Here is a 9,824-nt window from a genome sequence, read left to right on the forward strand (position 1 = left end):
CATGTAAACGGAAACCAAAAGAAAGCTGGAGTAGCGATTCTCATATCAGACAAAAGAGACTTTATAATAAAGACTATTAAAAGAGACAAAGAAGGACACTACATAATGATCAAGGGATCGATCCAGGAAGACATAACAATTGTAAATATTTATGCATCCAAAATACCACCTCAATACATAAAGCAAATACTAACAGCCATAAAAGGGGAAATCGACAGTAACACATTCATAGTAGGGGACTTTAACACCCCACTTTCACCAATGGACAGATCATCCAAAATGAAAATAAATAAGGAAACACAAGTTTTAAATGATACATTAAACAAGATGGACTTGGTATTTATAGGACATTCCATCCAAAAACAACAGAAAACACATTTTCCTCAAGTGCTCATGGAACATTCTCCAGGATAGATCATACCTTGGGTCACAAATCAAGCCTTGGTAAATTTAAGAAAATTGAAATTGTATCAAGTATCTTTTCCGACCACAACGCTATGAGGCTAGATATCAATTACAGGAAAAGATCTGTAAAAAATACAAACACATGGAGGCTAAACAATACACTCCTTAATAACGAGTGATCACTGAAGAAATCAAAAAATACCTAGAAACAAATGACAATGGAGACACGATGACCCAAAACCTATGGGATGCAACAAAAGCAGTTCTAAGAGGGAAGGTTATAGCAATACCACCCTACCTTAAGAAACAGGAAACATCTCAAATAAACAACCTAACCTTGCACCTAAAACAATTAGAGAAAGAAGAACAAAAAACCCCAAAGTTAGCAGAAGGAAAGAAATGATAAAGATCAGATCAGAAATAAATGAAAAAGAAATGAAGGAAATGATAGCAAAGATCAATAAAACTAAAAGCTGGTTCTTTGAGAAGATAAACAAAATTGATAAACCATTAGCCAGACTCAACAAGAAAAAAAAGGGAGAAGACTCAAATCAATAGAATTACAAATGAAAAAGAAGTAACAACTGTCACTGCAGATATACAAAAGATCATGAGTTACTATAAGCAACTATGGCAAAAAAATGTACAAGCTGGAAGAAATGGAAAAATTCTTAGAAATGTACAACTTGCCAAGACTGAATCAGGAAGAAATAGAAAATATGAACAGACCAATCACAAGCACTGAAATTGAAACTGTGATTAAAAATCTTCCAACAAACAAAAGCCCAGGACCAGATGGCTTCACAGGCGAATTCTATCAAACATTTAGAGAAGAGCTAACACCTATCCTTCTCAAACTCTTCCAAAATATAGCAGAGGGAGGAACACTCCCAAACTCATTCTACGAGGCCACCATCACCTTGATACCAAAACCAGACAAGGATGTCACAAAGAAAGAAAACTACAGGCCAATATCACTGATGAACATAGATGCAAAAATCCTCAACAAAATACTAGCAAACAGAATCCAACAGCACATTAAAAGGATCATACACCATGATCAAGTGGGGTTTATTCCAGGAATGCAAGGATTCTTCAATATACGCAAATCTATCAATGTGATTAACCATATTAACAAATTGAAGGAGAAAAACCATATGATCATCTCAATAGATGCAGAGAAAGCTTTTGACAAAATTCAACACCCATTTATGATAAAAACCCTGCAGAAAGTAGGTGTAGAGGGAACTTTCCTCAATATAATAAAGGCCGTATATGACAAGCCCACAGCCAACATCATCCTCAATGGCGAAAAACTGAAAGCATTTCCACTAAGGTCAGGAACAAGACAAGGTTGCCCACTCTCACCACTCTTATTCAACATAGTTTTGGAAGTTTTAGCCACAGCAATCAGAGAAGAAAAGGAAATAAAAGGAATCCAAATCGGAAAAGAAGAAGTAAAGCTGTCACTGTTTGCAGATGACATGATACTATACATAGAAAATCCAAAAGATGCTACCAGAAAACTACTAGAGCTAATCAATGAATTTGGCAAAGTAGCAGGATACAAAATTAATGCACAGAAATCTCTGGCATTCCTATACACTAATGATGAAAAATCTGAAAGTGAAATCAAGAAAACACTCCCATTTACCACTGCAACAAAAAGAATAGAATATCTCAGAATAAACCTACCTATGGAGACAAAAGACCTGTATGCAGAAAATTATAAGACACTGATGAAAGAAATTAAAGACGATACAAACAGATGGAGAGATATACCATGTTCTTGGATTAGAAGAATCAACATTGTGAAAATGACTCTACTACCCAAAGCAATCTACAGATTCAATGCAATCCCTATCAAAGTACCAATGGCATTTTTCATAGAACTAGAACAAAAAATTTCACAATTTGTATGGAAACACATAAGACCCCGAAGAGCCAAAGCACTCTTGAGAACAAAAATGGAGCTGGAGGAATCAGGCTGCCTGACTTCAGATGATACAACAAAGCTACAGTAATCAAGAGAGTATGGTACTGGCACAAAAACAGAAATGGAACAGGATAGAAAGCCGAGAGATAAACCTGTGCACATATGGTCACCTTATCTTTGATAAAGGAGGCAGGAACGTACAGTGGAGAAAGGACAGCCTCTTCGATAAGTGGTCCTGGGAAAACTGGACAGGTACATGTAAAAGAATGAAATTAGAACACTCCCTAACACCATACACAAAAATAAACTCAAAATGGATTAAAGACCTAAATGTAAGGCCAGAAACTATCAAACTCTTAGAGGAAAACATAGGCAGAACACTCTATGACATAAATCACAGCAAGATCCTTCTTGACCCATCTCCTAGAGTAATGGAGATAAAAACAAAAATAAACAAATGGGACCTAATGAAACTTCAAAGCTTTTGCACAGCAAAGGAAACCATAAACAAGACCAAAAGACAGCCCTCAGAATGGGAGAAAATATTTGCAAATGAATCAACTGACAAAGGATTAATCTCTAAAATTTACAGGCAGCTCATGCAGCTCAATAACAAAAAAATAAACAACCCAATCCAAAAATGGGCAGAAGACCTAAATAGACATTTCTCCAAAGAAGATATACAGACTGCCAACAAACACATGAAAGAATGCTCAACATCATTAATCATTAGAGAAATGCAAATCAAAACTACAATGAGATATCATCTCATACCAGTCAGAATAGCCATCATCAAAAAACCTAGAAACAATAAATTCTGGAGAGGGTGTGGAGAAAAGGGAACCCTCTTGCACTGCTGGTGGGAATGTGAATTGGTACAGCCACTATGGAGAACAGTATGGAGGTTCCTTAAAAAACTACAAATAGAACTACCGTATGACCCAGCAAAACCACTGCTGGGCATATACCGTGAGAAAACCATAATTCAAAAAGAGTCATGTATCAAAATGTTCATTGCAGCTCTATTTACAATAGCCCAGAGATGGAAACAACCTAAGCGTCCATCATCGGATGAATGGATAAAGAAGATGTGGCACATATATACAATGGAATATTACTCAGCCATAAAAAGAAACAAAATTGAGCTATTTGTAATGAGGTGGATAGACCTAGAGTCTGTCATACAGAGTGGAGTCAGAAAGAGAAAGAAATACCGTATACTAACACATATATATGGAATTTAAGGAAAAAAATGTCATGAAGAACCTAGGGGTAAGACAGGAATAAAGACACAGACCTACTAGAGAACGGACTTGAGGATATGGGGAGGGGGCAGGGTAAGCTGTGACAAAGCGAGAGAGAGGCATGGACATATATACACTACCAGACATAAGGTAGATAGCTAGTGGGAAGCAGCCACATAGCACAGGGAGATCAGCTCGGTGCTTTGTGACCGCCTGGAGGGGTGGGATAGGGAGGGTGGGATAGGGAGGGTGGGAGACCGAAGAGGGAAGAGATATGGAAACATATGTATAACTGATTCACTTTGTTATAAAGCAGAAACTAACACACCATTGTAAAGCAATTATACTCCAATAAAGATGTAAAAAAATAAATAGTAAATATCAAATAAATAAATAAATAAATAAATAAATAAATAACATGCAAGAGAGACAGTACAGAGAAACATAGCTCATCTATTAAAATCTAAAAGGCAGAGGTCATCATTTGGACAAGGTGATTACTGACCGAAGTTTCGAAAGCTAGATATGAATCTGTATGGAATGAAATTTCTCCTTTTACTGGGCTGAGGGTATAACATGTGCACAGGCACTGAAGCAAGAAATAACCCTGTATATTTCAGCCACCACAAGCAGTTTTACATAGAATATATCATTTAAGATTGGGGAGCAGGTAGCAAGCTTTTAGAAGTTCCTAGCTTCTCCTGAGTTGCGAGAGACGTAGAATCCTCTGGAAAGGGTATAGAAGTAAAAATTAGATTCTTTCTGTATTGATTCTAGTTCATTAACCCCTGCCCTGACATTGGCTCCTGGTCTGAGGGAAATGATTAAGGATGTCTGTCTCAGTCTTAACCCCTCCCAGAAGCAAAAACAGCAGTGATGGTAATAACAATGCTGTTTAAACACCTGGTATGTTTCCTTACTAGTCCCTTTTTATACAGTATCTCAATTATGAGAGCTACCCAGAAATAGGTATTATTCCTATTTTATGCTTAAAAAATTGAGTATGAAACAACTTGTTCAAGTTTACACAGTGAGTATGTAACCAAGCTGGCTTGCAAAGTGAAGCCTTTTCAGCTTCAAAGGCCGTGTCTTGTCACATGTCCTAAAGCGTGATGCCCCACAACCCATGAGAAGCCCATTAGGACACACCAGGGGATAAGCCAAACAGAAAAGTTTTCCTCCTTCCTACGAAATGGGATTTTAGGTTGGGAAGTTTAGGTTCAGAAAGATTTAAAGGAGATGCACTGCTCTACTCAAGTCCCTGGGGTCCTTCTCTTACAGTGTAAAGCAGAATGAGGGAAAAACCTGGACTATCTCATTTGTAGGTAATAGTCACTTGTCTTTTTTTTGCGTGACGCGGGCCTCTCACTGTTGTGGCCTCTCCCGTTGCAGAGCACACGCTCCGGACGCTAAGGCCCAGCGTCCATGGCTCACGAGCCCAGCCGCTCCATGGCATGTGGGATCTTCCCGGACCGGGGCACGAACCCATGTTCCCTACATCGGCAGGCGGACTCTCAACAACTGCGCCACCAGGGAAACCCCCACTTGTCTGTCTTGAAGTTAATTCAGGACTCTACCACCATCTCCAAGTGCTGTAAGGATATCAAACTTCCTTAGAGATTGACAGCCAGGCTGAGCTCTAATCCCAAGAAGATTCTTCATCCCTCCACTAGAAAAGCCTTTCTGATTTCTCCTTGGTGTCCTTAGACTAGCTGTAGACTACAGGGAGGTTGGAGAACAAGCAAGAGCAGGACTTGGACCCAAGGGATCATGATTCAAATAAGAAGTCTCCCCTACATAGATCCAGACCTCTATGGACCAACCCTGACATGCTGCAGATAACTGTTCAATTTTAGAATCTGTGTCCATTCTTTGGGACAAAGTCTGCTATTTTCATTCTCCACTGAGATGGTGGGAAGTTTATAAATGAAATTCCCTTTACCCCTGAACAGAATGCTTATAAGTGACAGGCCTCAGAGGCATTTGCAGAGCCCCAGGCTCTTGTTGACACTACCCATCCCAGGTAAGAGCATCTTACAAGGAGAATCTAGAAAAGGAGTAAACGTTATCAGTAAGCATTCCCAGCTCATAAGAAAGAACAGACTTGGGACTACTGGGCGTCCAACTTTAGATCATGCTCCTGTATAAGTCTCCAAGACCCAAAAGGAAGGAATTCTCCTGGAAGGTGACTTAGAAAGGGTGGAGGCCACATAGTCACACACAAGGTGGCTGAAGAGGACTCTAGTTCACTAGCCAATACAGAACCCTCCAAAATACCTCCAGGTGCTTTAAAAAGGCATATTTTTATTTAACATAGCCAGGCACCGTGCTAGAACAGGTATTACAGTAGAGAACAAGGTAAACACACTCCCGACTCTCATGGAACTTACATTCTGTTCAGGGAAACACGCAGGTAAGCAGGCAATCCATATTACTATGTGTGTGCAGTACAAAGACAGGCCTGTTTAGGGTGATACCTAAGCTGTGGCATTATGCATCTGTAAGGATCATCTAGGTGAGCAAGGTGAGAATACTCTATTCAAACACCAGGAAAGAACATCGGTAGTTAACAGGGACAAAATAACTTGACAGAGTTGGAAAATGGCAAAATTCAGCCCCATAGGAAGGTAGTGAGCAGGGTGAGAATGGTAACAGTGGTTGGTGTTGGTAAATGTACTTGGATACAGCTCAGGTGGGAGCTGTCCTGTAGCCTCTTTTGGTTGTGTTTAAGGTGTGAGGGCTGGGCTTCTGACTAGGGAGGCATAAGTTGTGTTAGGATCTTAGAAAGAATCATGGTCACCAAATCTAGTCCCAAAGCTCAGCCACCTCCACCCAGCAGTTGAAGTGCATCCCGCCAGTCGTGCGTACACTTTTCAGTTTCATATGTTCCTGGAGATGGACAAGAAGAGGAAGAGGAAGAGATGAGATGGAGATGGAATGTCCATCATGAAAACAGCTCTGTGTGTTGTTAGGTATGAGGAAGGAAAGAGGGATAAAAATCAAATCTACCTAACTCCAGGGCTTGAGGCCAGTTCATAGGAAGGGGGACATTAGACATGGATCTAATAAGGTCTGGAACGTAGTAGAGGTCTGCCTACTTTCAAGAGAAATCACTTCCTATGCAAATAATTCACTAGGTATAGATTTAGCCTCTTATGTAATTTGGTCTGTGAGATCCTCCTATAACACGACTGCTCTGCCCAAACGTAGAGGGGAACCACTGGCCCAGGGTGTGGCTCAGTAGTGATGAGACTCAACATCAGAAGGGAAGATAGTGTGCAAGATGTTTCAGTGTCTATCATAGGAGGAAGGTAACCACTGTAAATGGGACAAGCATCAGAAGAGAAGACAAATTCATTTGCCAAGTTCCACTGATTTTTCTATTCAAAAATTTTCCCTTTTCTGGAGTAAGACATTTCTTTGCATGATTACAATTTTGCTTAGTGGGGTAAAGTAGACAAGACCCCTTTAAATGTAAATGTAGACAGCGTGGTCAAGATCATTTAGCACTTGACCACAATGAGATTATAGCTCTTTTGCCTTTGGAACTAGTTCTGTGAAGCTGTCCACTTTCAGATGTGTCCTTCTGAGGAAGCAGGCAAGTTTTCAAGCGATGATACTGGTGAAGACTGTATACTATTGGGATCTGTTCTGATATATCCAAAGAAGAAGTGTCATGGTCAAGGGGGCAACCGAAGAGATCATCTACAGAGGCCTGGGAAGGGTTAAGGAAACTGACAAGGGATGGTGGAGGCCCAGGACTAACCCCAGGGAGCAGCATCACCTAACTCAGGCCTACCAGGTAAGGCAAGATGCAGTTGCCAGAACACAAGTGCAGGGGGTGGTAGTGTCACTTTTCAGGAGCTGTGGTCTTTGGTAGAAAATCACAGCACTGCCAAGTGTGCCTGGCAGAAAGGGACTAGGGAATAAGTTCTTGATGGCTAGTCTCACCCTCTTATCTCCTGTGTCACATGGGCTGAGCCCACCTACAAACTGGAGGGAAAAAGAAAAGCAGTACTCCATAAATGTCAGCTTCTGGGGACAGAGAACAGAGATCTGGAGCAACAGATGGAGAATAAGCAACACAAAGGGTAAGAAACCAAGACAGGTTCCCCCCAGCCTAGAGCCTTGCCTCACCCCACCTCCTCACCTCAATCACAGGCTGAATCCTGTGCACTCTTTCTTTCCCAGCCCCAGTAACTTGGCCTTTTCACCTTCTGTTTTTCCTGCTTCTGCCAACACTTTCTCTATTCTCATTCACAGTCATCTATGAGAACATTGAGATGGAGGAAAACCCAGCTCAAGCGGAGGGATTCTGTGGGATACAGTCACTACAAACAGCTTACATGAGTTGCCATCCTCCTGGCACCATGGCTACCTGGAGAGAGACATTCCAACGTTTCTTCAAGTTTACTGAATGCATCTTTGGTTTTACACATTAGTCTCAACTGTCTAAAGAGCTATAGCTTAGGGTTACTCTTCCTCAGACACTGCCTCCTCATTCAATCCTCATGACTTCTCTAGGACACACTACTTAATTTTGTTGTAGAATGAGGTCAGTTGTATTTAACTAATGGGATAAAGTAATTTGCCTCAAGCTCCTACTGCCAAGATATGAAATCATATCTGAAAAATTCTAAAGGCCAGATACTGGCTACTTTGCTATATTCAAACCAACTAGGCTCAAGATGTAGAAAACAAAGCTTCTTACATACTTATTTCCCTGACATTCTTCTACTGTATATAGGAACACATTCTGGCATGATCCTTTAGATCCTAAAAACAAATAAAACTATTTCCATGTTGTCTTTCTCAATATACATCTCCCCATTAGCCAATTGCTCTGAACTCGGAGTAAGGCCGATTCTTTGGCCAAATAGTCATCTAGGCTTCATGCTATTCTACAATGAATGTTATCATTTTTCCCTCCTGGGGAGAACCCTCTGATTCTAGAATCGTACCCTCACTCAGCCTCCAAGAAAGCAGTAAGCCCTTGCATGGATCTACCTTTGGGCAGACACAAACTGAGCTCCAATCATCAGCTTTCACCTGTCAGAAATCACTTTTGTTCCACCTCCCGGAGAGTCTTCTTCACCAGCTTGCATCTGCCTTGTGACCTTGGTCTGCAGATTAAATATCTCAGCTCATCCAATAGCTAATGCTGGCCCCAAGATTAAGCTTTGACTTACCATAGAGTCTAGATAGTCCCAGGGGTCTATCTAGAGTCCCAGACTGTATCTTTCAGTGTCAATGCATCTCTAATCAAGGAGCCCTCACACCGAATCCTGCTTATATGATTCTAAGAAATACCTAATAGCCAACCTACAAGAGTTAAATGACTTAATAGTTACTTGTCCACCTTAGGTCACTTTCACTGATGCAAAAACGTTACTTTGAGAGTCATATTGCAAAAAAAGATATTCATACATTTCATTCAACTATGTATTCTGGCTTGTGCTTGAAAAATTTGTAGATATCCTCACATAGTAATAACTTGTGACATTATTCTGTAACTTTGAAAAATGTTTATAGAATCTTATCTAGTCAACAACCGATTCCTTATTATAGGACCTAAGAATATTCTTGTCTTTTATTTCCAGAAAAAAGCTCTACTGCATTTTGAGGCACAGGTGAGAAGGTGCATTTATAACTAGCCACACTTACTTTTCATAATGTCTGCTCGACACCCAGCTCCTTCCACCTCACTGGCATTCCAGGATTGGAGTCCCTGCACATCTGGCTCTCCATCCCCTTTGGATCCATATACCTGGTGGCCATAGAAGGGAATGTCACCACTCTGGCTGTGGTAATGGTGGAGCACTGCCTGCACCAGCCCATGTACTTCTTCCTGTGCTTAGAGGTTATCATTGACCTGGTTCTGTCCACTTCCACTATTCCCATACTGCTGGGCATCGCATGATTTGGTGCTGTTGGCATTGGCTTGGATGCCTCCTTGGCTCAAATGTTCCTCATCCATTACTTTGTCACAGTTGAGTAAGGCATCTTCCTTGCCATGGCTTTTGACCACTACATAGCAATCTGCGACCCACTCCATCATACCACAGTGCTCACTCATACTGTGGTGGGATGTTTGGGGCTAGCTGGCTTCTTCTGGTGTGTATTCCACATTGGACCCCTGCCTCTGATGATTCACCTGCAGCTACCCCTTTACAAAGCCTGTGTCATCTCCCACTCCTACTGTGAGCACATGGCTGTGGTCACCTTGCCATAGCAGAGGC

At 41.1% G+C, this 9,824-nt stretch overlaps 1 pseudogene; it reads left to right on the plus strand.

The window, feature by feature from the left end:
• The first annotated feature begins 5,538 nt into the window (after window positions 1-5,538).
• On the plus strand, window positions 5,539-9,817 carry LOC103089804 (olfactory receptor 52M1-like; annotated as a pseudogene).
• Window positions 9,818-9,824: the final 7 nt, after the last annotated feature.

The sequence above is a fragment of the Lipotes vexillifer genome, unplaced genomic scaffold, assembly GCF_000442215.2.
Source record: "Lipotes vexillifer unplaced genomic scaffold, Lipotes_vexillifer_v1.1 scaffold557, whole genome shotgun sequence".
Taxonomy (NCBI): Eukaryota; Metazoa; Chordata; class Mammalia; order Artiodactyla; family Lipotidae; genus Lipotes; species Lipotes vexillifer.